Source organism: Triticum urartu, chromosome 3A (assembly GCF_056163025.1).
Source record: "Triticum urartu cultivar PI428250 chromosome 3A, HENAU_Tu73, whole genome shotgun sequence".
NCBI classification, from domain to species: Eukaryota; Viridiplantae; Streptophyta; class Magnoliopsida; order Poales; family Poaceae; genus Triticum; species Triticum urartu.
The window spans coordinates 580,656,707-580,672,454 of record NC_141875.1 but is presented as its reverse complement, the minus strand read 5'-3'; positions in this window follow the sequence as shown (position 1 = coordinate 580,672,454).

The window sequence follows — 15,748 nt, the reverse complement described above, 5'->3', positions numbered from 1 at the left end:
TCGATCATACGGCCCGTATAAGGCCCATTGATGATATGGCCCATAGAAGGCCCATTGTTTCTACGGCCCGTAGAAGGCCCACTGTTTCTACGGCCAGTAGGAGGCCCAGTGTCACTACAGTAAATATTAGCCCATGGTTATTGTGGCCTAGTTTTAAAAAACAGGTTATTGCAGCCACTAGCTAACCGTGGAAAAAGAACTGCAATGACTACAAGCAAACAAATAAACAAGACAACAAGGAAATAAATAAGCAAGCAACTAACGCTAGGCTATCACGACTATTACACATATTACATCCACTAGGCATCAAAGTTCGCCACCAGTGCAAATATAGGGAACAAAGCAGCATATCATATGCACTGGTTGTCAAAGTTGGCGACCAGCGCAAATAAATGCTGTAGCAAAACAAATCCAGAACTGAAACCACTTCAGAAGATCTCAAGAAACAATATCCTGGGCACCCATAATGCTGGCAAGATGCTTAGCAAGCTTATTAACTTTCTCTTGTTTGGCGCTTAAATCCTCCAGCGCTTGTTGTTGCACCAGAAAATATGCATCTGAATTCTGCACGGATTTCCTCAGTCCTTCAGCTTCCTGTCGCAGCACATCTGATTGATGTCTTTCAACTTGAAGTTGAGACTCAAGAAGACGAACTGATTCCGGCAGCGAGTTCGAAGAGCTTGTGCCAGCAGTAGTGGCCAGTAACTCGAACACTACATCAAGACATGACTTTTGGGTTCCCTCACTGTCGTCAAGATAGTTTTTATCAGCTTTCTTGGAGACCAACAGGGATGTCTCACTATCTTGAACCTTATCTGCATTACTTCCTTTACCATTGGATAACGTGGTACTGTTCTCCAATATTTTGACCGCATTCTAAAAGAGAAACAAGCAGACACATCACATGTTTACCATGTTGTATATGAAACTCATTTTGGTAAATGAGTTCAGTAGTAAAGTGGACAGGATAACAACATGAAACAAACATATATCTATGTACCATGGTCACTTTATGGTCTATATCATTCTAGTTTTTGTTGCCAAATCAAGATGGAGACACAGTTCAAATAATATTTGTTCAAGACAAAGCAGAATAGACAGAATATAAGTGTGGGTAACTATAGAGCAATAACAACACTTGTAATGTGCATGACATGAGAACATAACTGTTTATTCAATTGAAACTGAAATCAACATAGAGCAGGTTACAACAGCAAACCAGTTAAAGAAACAGGTTTAAAACATACCTGTTGCGCCATTGGAGTTTCAATTCCATCCTTCAAATTTGAAAATAGCTGGTATGAGTAAATGCAGTAATGCAAGAGCAAAGGAATATGAACCATAGCTACAGAACCTGGCCTAAGAACAAATCTTTTTCTCCTTTAAGCGTTGAGTTGGGATTCAGAGTGGTGGTCCTCGTGCTTTGGGCACTGCAGTTCCCTTACTAACTGCTCGTGTTTGGGTGCTCTGTGGTGGAGACGGTGTTGTGTCAACTAGAACTGAGTTACTATCTGCCGGGGTTGGGGTTAGAAGGGGTGTAGCTGGTTCTCTGTCCAACTGGGTAGGGGTACAATCTGCGAGAGTCTGGGTTATGTGTGGTGGATCTGGTCCTTGGGCAAGTACAACTGTGGTTCTATCTGCATCAACTGGTAGCACTATCTTTTCTGAAGACCGTGTTGTTACTCCCTTAGATACTTCCATCACGCTCTCCAATTCAAATGGCTGATAAACAAGAAAAGTAATTGAAAGTATAGACATTGTATGATAGACAGGTGCAATGGATAGTGGGGAATAAAAGAGGGCATGTAATAATTCATATTTATGTTGTCTAACCAAACATGATAGCATGACACAATTTCACATATATGATGTCTAACTAAACAGGATAGCATGACACAATTTCACATTATGATGGCTAAGTAAAAAAGATGGAAAGACATAGTTCAAAATATGAGACTATGTAAACATGATGACATGACATAACTATATAATGTGTTTATTAAATAGGTTGGCATGCCATAATTCACATACATTCACGGATAGAATGCCATAATTCAAGATATGATGACTGTAAACACTAAATAGGATGAGATGATATAACTATATGATTCTTTATTAAATGGGTTGCCATGCCATAATTCAAATAGATGATGTGTATGTACTATGTAAACATGATGGCATGATATAATTCAAATATATGATTTATATAGCAAGCAAGTAAGCAGATGGCAATCCATATATGATGTAAAAACTAAGCAATGCAAGACAACATGCATGACATGGGTAATATAACCCTGCCAAGTTTGAGCATAGACCTCAGGGGGGAAATAGGACTGGTCATCAGTCTCTGAATCCTCCTCTGAGGAGCTCTCTGTAACCAGCAAGATGTCTGCTTCAGCAGGTAGCATTGTCTGCTCTGAATACCTTGTTTTCACTCCAGATACTTCCATCACCGCATCAAATGGCTGATGCACAGGAAGAGTAGTTGAATATACAAACATTGTCGACAAATGGAACATGTAATACAAAAAAATGATAGCATGATATAATTCACATACATGATGATTGGCTAAACAGCATGGCATTGCATAATTCACATATATAATGCCTTTGCAACAAGATAGCATTGTATAATTCACATATATAATGTCTTGCAACAAGATGGCAATGCATAATTCACATGTATGGTAATTAGACACGGAACAGGTGGCATTCACACAAAGCATGTCTAAACTAATCAAATGACATAGCAATGCGAGACATCATATGCACGATATGAGCAACATAACCCTGCCAAGTTAGAGCATACACCTCAGGGGGGGGATACGACTGGTCATCTATCTCTGAATCCTCCTTTGAGGAGCTATCCGTAACCAGCGAGATATGCGCTTCGTCAGATAGCATAGTCTGCTCTGAAGACCTTGTTTTCACTCCAGAATTTGCCATCACCGTGTCAAATGGCTGATGCACATGAAGAGCAGTTGAATGTACTAACATTGTTGAAAAATGTAATATGTAACGAAAAAAAGGATGGTCTAATATAATTTACATATAAGATGACTGGCTAAGCAGGATGGCATTGCAAAATTCACATATATGATGCCTGGCTAAACAAGATGGCGTTGCATAATTCACATAAATGATGAATAAACTAAACAGATGGCATTCACACAAAGGATGTCTAAACTAAGCAGATGACATATTTGATGTATAAAGTAAGCAATGCAAGACACCATATGCATGATATAACCAACATCAGCATGCCAAGTTAGAGCGAAGACCTCAGGGGGTAAATAGGAGTTGTCTTATCCTTCTGAATCCCCCTCAGAACAGATATCTTCCTCTCGATTACAATCCGAAATGCGTGGAGGGGGGCTGCCTTTGCGCCTACCATGGAGCGACGTCTGCATGAAATTTTATTGCCATTCAAGGCTCGTCTCTTTTGCTCTACATGTTCAGTTCCATTGTTTACAATAACTGTCATGCATAGGAATAAAACATAGTGAGATTATGTAAGGAGTGCATGCAGAAATCCAGAGTGATGGTAGCAACCTGTGGATAGACCCAAAACCAATAATAGCAGGCAGATAATGGCTTCAGTTAAAAAATACAGATAATGGCTTCAGTTAAAAAATACAGATAATGGCTTCTTTACTGTTTGTTTCCCACCCAACATGAAACTCATAGTAGACACCGGAGATTAACCAGATAGTAGATAGATACTATTGATAGCGGCCCCGATATGTACCCCACAACCATTTTAAAACTCAAGTTTGACCATTAGTTTGGAGCTGACTCAGAGTCTAATCGGTGAACAGGGCGATAAAGTAGCATGTAATATTAAGCGATGCATAACGTAAGCAGACACGCAAGAGTGCGACCTCTCTTGCGGATCCGTGTTGTTGGAGTAATGGGCCACGGGTAGGCTAACCCGAGGCCCATAAACTTTTAGGACATCGGGGCTGACAGCGCCCCTCAAGACACGGACGGAGTGCCAACTTCGGGAGGGCTGCTGGAGGAACAGCCGGCTGCCCATAAGCATCTGAGTCCTACGGATGAGATCGAGACTGGCCGACTCCGACTGGCGGCTTCCGAAGCCGCCGACCACGGGAAGTCGGCCCCCGACACCAGCAAAGCCCATGCCCTCATCAGGGGGATGGGACAGGGAGTGGCGACAGTGAAGCCCACTCCCTCCCCTTTTCCGGGGGATGGCCAGGGCACAGTGCGCTGTACCAGCGGAGATCTCCGTCTGGCACAACACTGTTGCCATGCCATCCCTGACGCCAGCAACAGTGGGCAGAGTCCTGTACCCACGACGGTCTGACGGTACGATCCATGGAAGACGGGCCCTACCAGTCAGTGAGAGTCCAGAAGACGGCAAGGGCGCCACCAGTCGGACCCGTAGGGAGCCAGCCCGCGGAAGTCGGCCTGCCCCTCCCATGGGTCCCACGCGCCATTAACCAGACGAGACAGGGAGTGGCTACAGTAATCATCTGCCAGGCGGCAGGACTGTAGCCACGACCCCATGAAGGAAATATGCCCTAGAGGCAATAATAAAGTTATTGTTTATTTCCTTATATCATGATAAATGTTTATTATTCATGCTAGAATTGTATTAACCGGAAACATAATACATGTGTGAATACATAGACAAACTTAGTGTCACTAGTATGCCTCTACTTGACTAGCTCGTTAATCAAAGATGGTTATGTTTCCTAACCATGAACAAGGTGTTGTTATTTGATAAACGAGGTCACATCATTAGTTGAATGATCTGATTGACATGACCCATTTCATTAGCTTAGCACCCGATCGTTTAGTATGTTGCTATTGCTTTCTTCATGACTTATACATGTTCCTATGACTATGAGATTATGCAACTCCCGTTTGCGGGAGGAACACTTTGTGTGCTACCAAACGTCACAATGTTACTGGGTGATTATAAAGGAGCTCTACAGGTGTCTCCAAAGGTAGATGTTGGGTTGGCGTATTTCGAGATTAGGATTTGTCACTCCGATTGTCGGAGAGGTATCTCTGGGCCCTCTCGGTAATGCACATCACATAAGCCTTGCAAGCATTGCAACTAATGAGTTAGTTGCGAGATGATGTATTACGGAATGAGTAAAGAGACTTGCCGGTAATGAGATTGAACTAGGTATTGGATACCGATGATCGAATCTCAGGCAAGTAACATACCGTTGACAAAGGGAACAACGTATGTTGTTATGCGGTCTGACCGATAAAGATCTTCGTAGAATATGTAGGAGCCAATATGGGCATCCAGGTCCTGCTATTGGTTATTGACCGGAGACGTGTCTCGGTCATGTCTACATTGTTCTCGAACCGTAGGGTCCGCACGCTTAACGTTACAATGACAGTTATTATGAGTTTATGCATTTTGATGTACTGAAGGTAGTTCGGAGTCCCGGATGTGATCATGGACATGACGAGGAGTCTCGAAATGGTCGAGACATAAAGATTGATATATTGGAAGCCTATGTTTGGATATCGGAAGTGTTCCGGGTGAAATCGGAATTTTACCGGAGTACCGGGAGGTTACCGGAGCCCCCCGGGAGCTATATGGGCCTTAGTGGGCTTTAGTGGAAAGGAGAAAGGGGCAGCCCAAGGTGGCCGCGCGCCTCCCCCCTTCCCTAGTCCTATTAGGACTAGGAGAGGTGGCCGCCCCCCCCCTCTCTCTTTCCCCCCTCAAGGAGTCCTATTCCAACTAGGATTGGGGGGGGGGAATCCTACTCCCAGAGGGAGTAGGACTCTACTGGCGCGCCCCCCTTGGCCGGCCAGCCCCCTCCCCTTGGATCCTTTATATACGGAGGCAGGGGGGCACCTCTAGACACACAATTTGATCCTTGAGATCGTTCCTTAGCCGTGTGCGGTGCCCCCTGCCACCATATTCCACCTCGATCATATTGTAGCGGTGCTTAGGCGAAGCCCTGCGACAGTAGAACATCAAGATCGTCACCACGCCGTCGTGCTGACGGAACTCCTCCCCGACGCTTTGCTAGATCGGAGCCCGAGGATCGTCATCGAGCTGTACGTGTGCTAAGAACTCGGAGGTGCCGGAGTAACGGTGCTTGGATCGGTCGGATCGGGAAGACGTACGACTACTTCCTCTACATTGCGTCAACGCTTTCGCAGTCGGTCTGCGTGGGTACGTAGACAACACTCTCCCCTCTCGTTGCTATGGATCACCATGATCTTGTGTGTGCGTAGGAATTTTTTTGAAATTACTGCGATCCCTAACAGTGGCATCCGAGCCTAGGTTTTATGGTTTGATGTTATATGCACGAGTAGAACACAAGTGAGTTGTGGGCGATATAAGTCATACTGCCTACCAGCATGTCATACTTTGGTTCGGCGGTATTGTTGGACGAGACGACCCGGACCGACATTACGCCTATGCTTACGCGAGACCGGTTCTCCTGACGTGCTTTGCACATAGGTGGCTTGCGGGCGACAGTCTCTCCAACTTTAGTTGAACCAAGTGTGGCTACGCCCGGTCCTTGCGAAGGTTAAAACAGAGTCTATTTGACAAATTATCGTTGTGGTTTTGATGCGTAGGTGAGATTGGTTATTGCTTAAGCCCGTAGCAGCCACGTAAAACTTGCAACAACAAAGTAGAGGACGCCTAACTTGTTTTTGCAGGGCATGTTGTGATGTGATATGGTCAAGGCATGATACTGAATTTTATTGTATGAGATGATCATATTTTGTAACCGAGTTATCAGCAACTGGCAGGAGCCATATGGTTGTCGCTTTATTGTATGCAATGCAATCGCGATGTAATGCTTTACTTTATCACTAAACGGTAGCGATAGTCGTGGAAGCATAAGATTGGCGAGACGACAACGATGCTACGATGGAGATCAAGGTGTCGCGCCGGTGACGATGGTGATCATGACGGTGCTCCGGAGATGGAGATCACAAGCACAAGATGATGATGGCCATATCATATCACTTATATTGATTGCATGTGATGTTTATCTTTTTATGCATCTTATCTTGCTTTGATTGACGGTAGCATTATAAGATGACCTCTCACTAAATTATCAAGAAGTGTTCTCCCTAAGTATGCACCGTTGCCAAAGTTCGTCGTGCCCAGACACCACGTGATGATCGGGTGTGATAAGCTCTACGTCCATCTACAACGGGTGCAAGCCAGTTTTGCACATGCAGAATACTCGGGTTAAACTTGACGAGCCTAGCATATGCAGATATGGCCTCGGAACACAGAGACCGAAAGGTCGAGCGCGAATCATATAGTAGATATGATCAACATAACGATGTTCACCATTGAAAACTACTCCATCTCATGTGATGATCGGTTATGGTTTAGTTGATTTGGATCACGTGATCACTTAGAGGATTAGAGGGATGTCTATCTAAGTGGGAGTTCTTAAGTAATTTGATTAATTGAACTTAAACTTATCATGAACTTAGTACCTGATAGTATCTTGCTTGTTTATGTTCATTGTAGATAGATGGCTCGTGCTGTTGTTCCGTTGAATTTCAATGCGTTCCTTGAGAAAGCAAAGTTGAAAGATGATGGTAGCAATTACACGGACTGGGTCCGTAACTTGAGGATTATCCTCATTGCTGCTCAGAAGAATTACGTCCTGGAAGCACCGCTGGGTGCCAGGCCTACTGCTGGAGCAACACCAGATGTTATGAACGTCTGGCAGAGCAAAGCTGATGACTACTCGATAGTTCAGTGTGCCATGCTTTACGGCTTAGAATCGGGACTTCAACGACGTTTTGAACGTCATGGAGCATATGAGATGTTCTGGGAGTTGAAGTTAATATTTCAAGCAAATGCCCGGATTGAGAGATATGAAGTCTCCAATAAGTTCTATAGCTGCAAGATGGAGGAGAACAGTTCTGTCAGTGAGCATATACTCAAAATGTCTGGGGTATAATAATCACTTGATTCAGATGGGAGTTAATCTTCCAGATGATTGCGTCATTGACAGAATTCTCCAATCACTACCACCAAGCTACAAGAGCTTCATGATGAACTATAATATGCAAGGGATGAACAAGACTATTCCCGAGCTCTTCGCAATGCTGAAAGCTGCGGAGGTAGAAATCAAGAAGGAGCATCAAGTGTTGATGGTTAACAAGACCACTAGTTTCAAGAAAAAGGGCAAAGGGAAGAAGAAGGGGAACTTCAAGAAGAACGGCAAGCTAGTTGCTGCTCAGGAGAAGAAACCCAAGTCTGGACCTAAGCCTGAAACTGAGTGCTTCTACTGCAAGCAGACTGGTCACTGGAAGCGGAACTGCCCCAAGTATTTGGCGGATAAGAAGGATGGCAAGGTGAACAAAGGTATATGTGATATACATGTTATTGATGTGTACCTTACTAGAGATCGCAGTAGCACCTGGGTATTTGATACTGGTTCTGTTGCTAATATTTGCAACTCGAAACAGGGACTACAGATTAAGCGAACACTGGCGAAGGACAAGGTGACGATGCGCATGGGAAACGGTTCCAAAGTCGATGTGATCGCGGTCGGCACGCTACCTCTACATCTACCTTCGGGATTAGTATTAGACCTAAATAATTGTTATTTGGTGCCAGCGTTGAGCATGAACATTATATATGGATCTTGTTTAATGCGAGACGGTTATTCATTTAAATCAGAGAATAATGGTTGTTCTATTTATATGAGTAATATCTTTTATGGTCATGCACCCTTGAAGAGTGGTCTATTCTTATTGAATCTCGATAGTAGTAATACACATATTCATAATGTTGAAGCCAAAAGATGCAGAGTTGATAATGATAGTGCAACTTATTTGTGGCACTGCCGTTTAGGTCATATTGGTGTAAAGCGCATGAAGAAACTCCATACTGATGGACTTTTGGAACCACTTGATTATGAATCACTTGGTACTTGCGAACCGTGCCTCATGGGCAAGATGACTAAAACACCGTTCTCCGGTACTATGGAGAGAGCAACAGATTTGTTGGAAATCATACATACAGATGTATGTGGTCCGATGAATATTGAGGCTCGTGGCGGATATCATTATTTTCTCACCTTCACAGATGACTTAAGCAGATATGGGTATATCTACTTAATGAAACATAAGTCTGAAACATTTGAAAAGTTCAAAGAATTTCAGAGTGAAGTTGAAAATCATCGTAACAAGAAAATAACATTTCTACGATCTGATCGTGGAGGAGAATATTTGAGTTACGAGTTTGGTGTACATTTGAAAAATTGTGGAATAGTTTCGCAACTCACGCCACCCGGAACACCATAGCGCAATGGTGTTTCCGAACGTCGTAATCTTACTTTACTAGATATGGTGCGATCTATGATGTCTCTTACTGATTTACCGCTATCGTTTTGGGGTTATGCTTTAGAGACGGCCGCATTCACGTTAAATAGGGCACCATCAAAATCCGTTGAGACGATGCCTTATGAACTGTGGTTTGGCAAGAAACCAAAGTTGTCGTTTCTTAAAGTTTGGGGCTGCGATGCTTATGTGAAAAAGCTTCAACCTGATAAGCTCGAACCCAAATCGGAGAAATGTGTCTTCATAGGATACCCAAAGGAGACTGTTGGGTACACCTTCTATCACAGATCCGAAGGCAAGACATTCGTTGCTAAGAATGGATCATTTCTAGAGAAGGAGTTTCTCTCAAAAGAAGTGAGTGGGAGGAAAGTAGAACTTGACGAGGTAACTGTATCTGCTCCCTTATTGGAAAGTAGTACATCACAGAAAACTGTTTCTGCAACACCTATACCAATTAGTGAGGAAGCTAATGATGATGATCATGAAACTTCAGGACAAGATACTACTGAACCTCGTAGATCAACCAGAGCGAGATCCGCACCAGAGTGGTACGGTAATCCTGTTCTGGAAATCATGCTGCTAGATCATGATGAACCTACGAACTATGAAGAAGCGATGGTGAGCCCAGATTCCGCAAAGTGGTTTGAAGCCATGAAATCTGAGATGGGATCCATGTATGAGAACAAAGTATGGACTTTGGTTGACTTGCCGGATAATCGGCAAGCAATTGAGGATAAATGGATCTTCAAGAAGAAGACTGACGCTGACGGTAATATTACTGTCTACAAAGCTCGACTTGTCGCAAAAAGGTTTTCGACAAGTTCAAGGGGTTGACTATGATGAGACCTTCTCACCCGTAGCGATGCTTAAGTCTGTCCGAATCATGTTAGCAATTGCCGCATTTTATGATTATGAAATTTGGCAGATGGATGTCAAAACTGCATTCCTGAATGGATTTCTGGAAGAAGAGTTGTATATGATGCAACCAGAAGGTTTTGTCAATCCAAAGGGAGCTAACAAAGTGTGCAAGCTCCAGCGATCCATTTATGGACTGGTGCAAGCCTCTCGGAGTTGGAATAAACGCTTTGATAGTGTGATCGAAGCATTTGGTTTTATACAGACTTTTGGAGAAGCCTGTATTTACAAGAAAGTGAGTGGGAGCTCTGTAGCATTTCTGATATTATATGTGGATGACATATTAGTAATTGGAAATGATATAGAATTTCTGGATAGCATAAAGGGATACTTGAATAAAAGTTTTTCGATGAAAGACCTCGGTGAAGCTGCTTACATATTAGGCATTAAGATCTATAGAGATAGATCAAGACGCTTAATTGGACTTTCACAAAGAACATACCTTGACAAAGTTTTGAAGAAGTTCAAAATGGATCAAGCAAAGAAAGGGTTCTTGCCTGTGTTACAAGGTGTGAAGTTGAGTAAGACTCAATGCCCGACCACTGCAGAAGATAGAGAGAAAATGAAAGATGTTCCCTATGCTTCAGCCATAGGCTCTATCATGTATGCAATGCTGTGTACCAAACCTGATGTGTGCCTAGCTATAAGTTTAGCAGGGAGGTACCAAAGTAATCCAGGAGTGGATCACTGGACAGCGGTCAAGAACATCCTGAAATACCTGAAAAGGACTAAGGATATGTTTCTCGTATATGGAGGTGACAAAGAGCTCATCGTAAAAGGTTACGTTGATGCGAGCTTTGACACTGATCCGGACGATTCTAAATCGCAAATCGGATACGTGTTTACATTAAACGGTGGAGCTGTCAGTTGGTGCGGTTCTAAACAAAGCATCGTAGCGGGATCTACATGTGAAGCGGAGTACATAGCTGCTTCGGAAGCAGCGAACGAAGGAGTCTGGATGAAGGAGTTCATATCCGATCTAGGTGTCATACCTAGTGCATCGGGTCCAATGAAAATCTTTTGTGACAATACTGGTGCAATTGCCTTGGCAAAGGAATCCAGATTTCACAAGAGGACCAAGCACATCAAGAGACGCTTCAATTCCATCCGGGATCTAGTCCAGGTGGGAGACATGGAGATTTGCAAGATACATACGGATCTGAATGTTGCAGACCCGTTGACTAAGCCTCTTCCACGAGCAAAACATGATCAGCACCAAGGCTCCATGGGTGTTAGAATCATTACTGTGTAATCTAGATTATTGACTCTAGTGCAAGTGGGAGACTGAAGGAAATATGCCCTAGAGGCAATAATAAAGTTATTATTTATTTCCTTATATCCTGATAAATGTTTATTATTCATGCTAGAATTGTATTAACTGGAAACATAATACATGTGTGAATACATAGACAAACTTAGTGTCACTAGTATGTTTCCTAACCATGAACAAGGTGTTGTTATTTGATTAACGAGGTCACATCATTAGTTGAATGATCTGATTGACATGACCCATTTCATTAGCTTAGCACCCGATCGTTTAGTATGTTGCTATTGCTTTCTTCATGACTTATACATGTTCCTATGACTATGAGATTATGCAACTCCCGTTTACCGGAGGAACACTTTGTGTGCTACCAAAAGTCACAACATTACTGGGTGATTATAAAGGAGCTCTACAGGTGTCTCCAAAGGTAGATGTTGGGTTGGCGTATTTTGAGATTAGGATTTGTCACTCCGATTGTCGGAGAGGTATCTCTAGGCCCTCTCGGTAATGCACATCACATAAGCCTTGCAAGCATTGCAACTACTGAGTTAGTTGCGAGATGATGTATTACGAAACGAGTAAAGAGACTTGCCGGTAACGAGATTGAACTAGGTATTGGATACCGGCGATCGAATCTTGGGCAAGTAACATACCGTTGACAAAGGGAACAACGTATGTTGTTATGCGGTCTGACCGATAAAGATCTTCGTAGAATATGTAGGAGCCAATATGGGCATCCAGGTCCCACTATTGGTTATTGACCGGAGACGTGTCTCGGTCATGTCTACATTGTTCTCGAACCGTAGGGTCCGCACGCTTAACGTTACGATGACAGTTATTATGAGTTTATGCATTTTGATGTACCGAAGGTAGTTCGGAGTCCCCGATGTGATCATGGACATGACGAGGAGTCTCGAAATGGCCGAGACATAAAGATTGATATATTGGAAGCCTATGTTTGGATATCGGAAGTGTTCCGGGTGAAATCGGAATTTTACCGGAGTACCGGGAGGTTGCCGGAACCCCCCGAGAGCTATATGGGCCTTAGTGGGCTTTAGTGGAAAGGAGAAAAGGGGCAGCCCAAGGTGGCCTCGCACCTCCCCCCTTCCCTAGTCCTATTAGGACTAGGAGAGGTGGCCGGCCCCCCTCTCTCTCTTTCCCCCCTCAAGGAGTCCTATTCCAACTAGGATTTGGGGGGGGGGAATCCTACTCCCAAAGGGAGTAGGACTCTCCTGGCGCGCCCCCCTTGGCCGGCCAGCCCCCTCCCCTTGGATCCTTTATATACGGAGGCAGGGGGCACCTCTAGACACACAAGTTGATCCTTGAGATCATTCCTTAGCCGTGTGCGGTGCCCCTGCCACCATATTCCACCTCGATCATATTGTAGCGGTGCTTAGGCGAAGCCCTGCGACAGTAGAACATCAAGATCGTGCTGACGGAACTCCTCCCCGACGCTTTGCTGGATCGGAGCCCGGGGATCGTCATTGAGCTGTACGTGTGCTAAGAACTCGGAGGTGCCGGAGTAACGGTGCTTGGATCGGTCGGATCGGGAAGACGTATGACTACTTCCTCTACATTGCGTCAACGCTTCCGCAGTCGGTCTGCGTGGGTACGTAGACAACACTCTCCCCTCTCGTTGCTATGCATCACCATGATCTTGTGTGTGCGTAGGAATTTTTTTGAAATTACTGCGATCCCGAACACCCCATAACCAAGCCTGCGTCATTAGAGGCACGACTATAGTAATCAGCAGCCGGGAGGACCCGCCGGTGGCGGGTGCGGCCTGTCGGCTCCATACCCGACCAGTCGGCTGGGCCCACCAATCGACGGGCCCCAGCAGTCAGCAGGAGGGCCCGCACGCGAAGAGACTGACAGCTGGGCCCTACGTCCCTACAGTTTACCATTGTACCCCTGGGGGTAGGCTTATATAAACCCCCCAGGACACCCATGCAAAGGGTTCCGATCCATTAGAACTAGACCTGACCTTGGAGAAGGGAGAGAGCTAGCCTTGCCTTCTCCTATCCACAGATACAGCTCGAGGAGCACCTTTGTACTCACTTTGCCTTAGTCATCACGCGGAGACCCCGCAAAACAGGATCAGGGGTGTTATCTCCTAGGAGAGCCCCGAACCTGGGTAAAGTACGCCGGTGTTCGTGTCTATGCCTCATCCCGTTTCTAGGCACCGGCGACGTTCTACTCGCCCCCACCATGATAAGCCATCCATTGGCATACGTCACACCCAACCCCCGACACGTGTAGTCCTCAAGGTCATCTGCTCGGTTGATGATGGTAGTGTAGTTTTCATGGCTGCCAGCGGCGGGGAAGAAGATCTGAGGCAGCGAAAGACAGTCTGGAGGCCGGATCCCTGCTGTGCTGGACCCTTCTGTCATTGGAGCAGCTAAGCTGGGGTGGACGACGGCGCATCAGGAGCGGGACAAACCACGCAAGGTTTTCTTTGACAACTATCTGTAAGAGAAGTAATTCTGTAAGGGCTCGTTTGAATTGGAGGATTCCAACAATGCAGGGATAGGAAATAGACAGGAATAGGATAGGAATGCACGTGCAAAACAGAGAATTTAAAAACACAGGGTTTCTGCCAATCTGGGTGTTTGATTCAGAACAACTGGAAGATCACAGGATGCAAAGAAGCATGGTGAGATTAAGTCAAACCACAAGAAAATGTACGGTTATAATGCTATTATGCTACTATCTCTTAGTCTTGTGCTTCATGAATAGGAATTTGAAATGGAGGACAAGTGAAAATTAAAATTCCTATGTTTTTTCTTTCAAGGAGACACTAAAGGAACAAATCCGTGTGCTCAGTGGACAATATATATAACATGTAGAGTAAAAAAGAGATGCAACAAGTGTACAACCTCTTTGGCGAAGCCATGTTGATCTCAGCGTGATTGGGTTGGCCGGTGAGGATGCTCCGGCTGACTTTGCTGTCGGAGGAGGGGAAGAAGATCTTAGGCGTCTGGAGATGGAGCCCGAGGTACTGCTCCACTGTGATGGAGGGTTTCGTCGTTGGAGCAGCTCCGGTGAGTTGTACGACGCCGAGGCTGAAGCAGGACAAGAGAGACAATGAACAACGTTAACCTGAGTGGAATTCTAATAACATCTCCAATACATGACGTAAAATACATAACCACAAAGTGCTAGATGTAAAATACATCAGCCGCTCATCTCTGAACTTAACTATCGAAACTAAACTTAACTGTCGAAACTGAACTTAACTGTCAAAACTGAACTTAACTGTCGTAACTGAATTTTGCTGTCGAAACTGAATTTTGCTGTCGAAACTGAACGCAGTAGCAAGGCGAGGCTACACGTCAGTCGACTAACTTTTTCATCTCTGGTCAGTCGATTTTGCAACCGTTGGATACGAAATCAAGGGCGTGCAGTTCATCTTCAACCTCCACCCCCCTGAGCCGCCAGCCACTACCGGCCAAACATCAGCCCGGCACCGCCCGCGGTGGGCGGTGCGCCGTCCCGCCCACCTTGAAAACACTCCCCACCGCCGGTCCGCCGCCACCCCGACCATCCCTCTAGCCCCCCTGCCGAGCTTTTTCTCCGGCGATCCCCACGCCACCGCCCCGCCAACGCCCCGCCACCGCCGGCAACCACCGCCCCCATCCTGAACCCTAAGATAGATAGTGGGGTACCTCTCCGGCGAGCCCCCCTCCCCGCTACGGCTGGTTCTTCCTTCACCCCAGCGAGCCCCCCCACCCCCTGAAAATCGACTGACCCAAAAGTCGATTCAGTCGACTGAAGTGTAGCTAAATCATAGCAGCATCACAAGCAAGAGCAAGAGCGAGAGCAGCAACACAAGCAAGAGCAATAGCAAGAGTAGACCAGGCAGGGGACCGAGAGCAAGAGCAGAGTAGCAGCGCGAGCGAGAGCTAAAGCAGCAGCAACTCCTACTGATGTGGACGTCGCCGCCGAGGGAGCGACGCAGTGGAGGAAGTGGCCGGCGATGCCAGCGTGGATGGAGCCGCGCCGTGTCGGCTCGGGACCAAGCGCCGGCAGCACCGTGAGATCGAATCAAGAAGAAAATGCGGCGATTAGTGTACAACCTCTTTGGTGGTGCCAATTAGGCCGCAGCTTCATCCGAGGAAACGGTGATGATGATGCTCTTCCGGTGCTGCAGGTGAATACGGTGGTGTGGGAATGGAGGTGGCGCGAAAGACGAGGGGAACGTCGGGGCAGCTCCTTGGAGGTGGAGGACGGGGTGGCTGAACCGGCGGGACG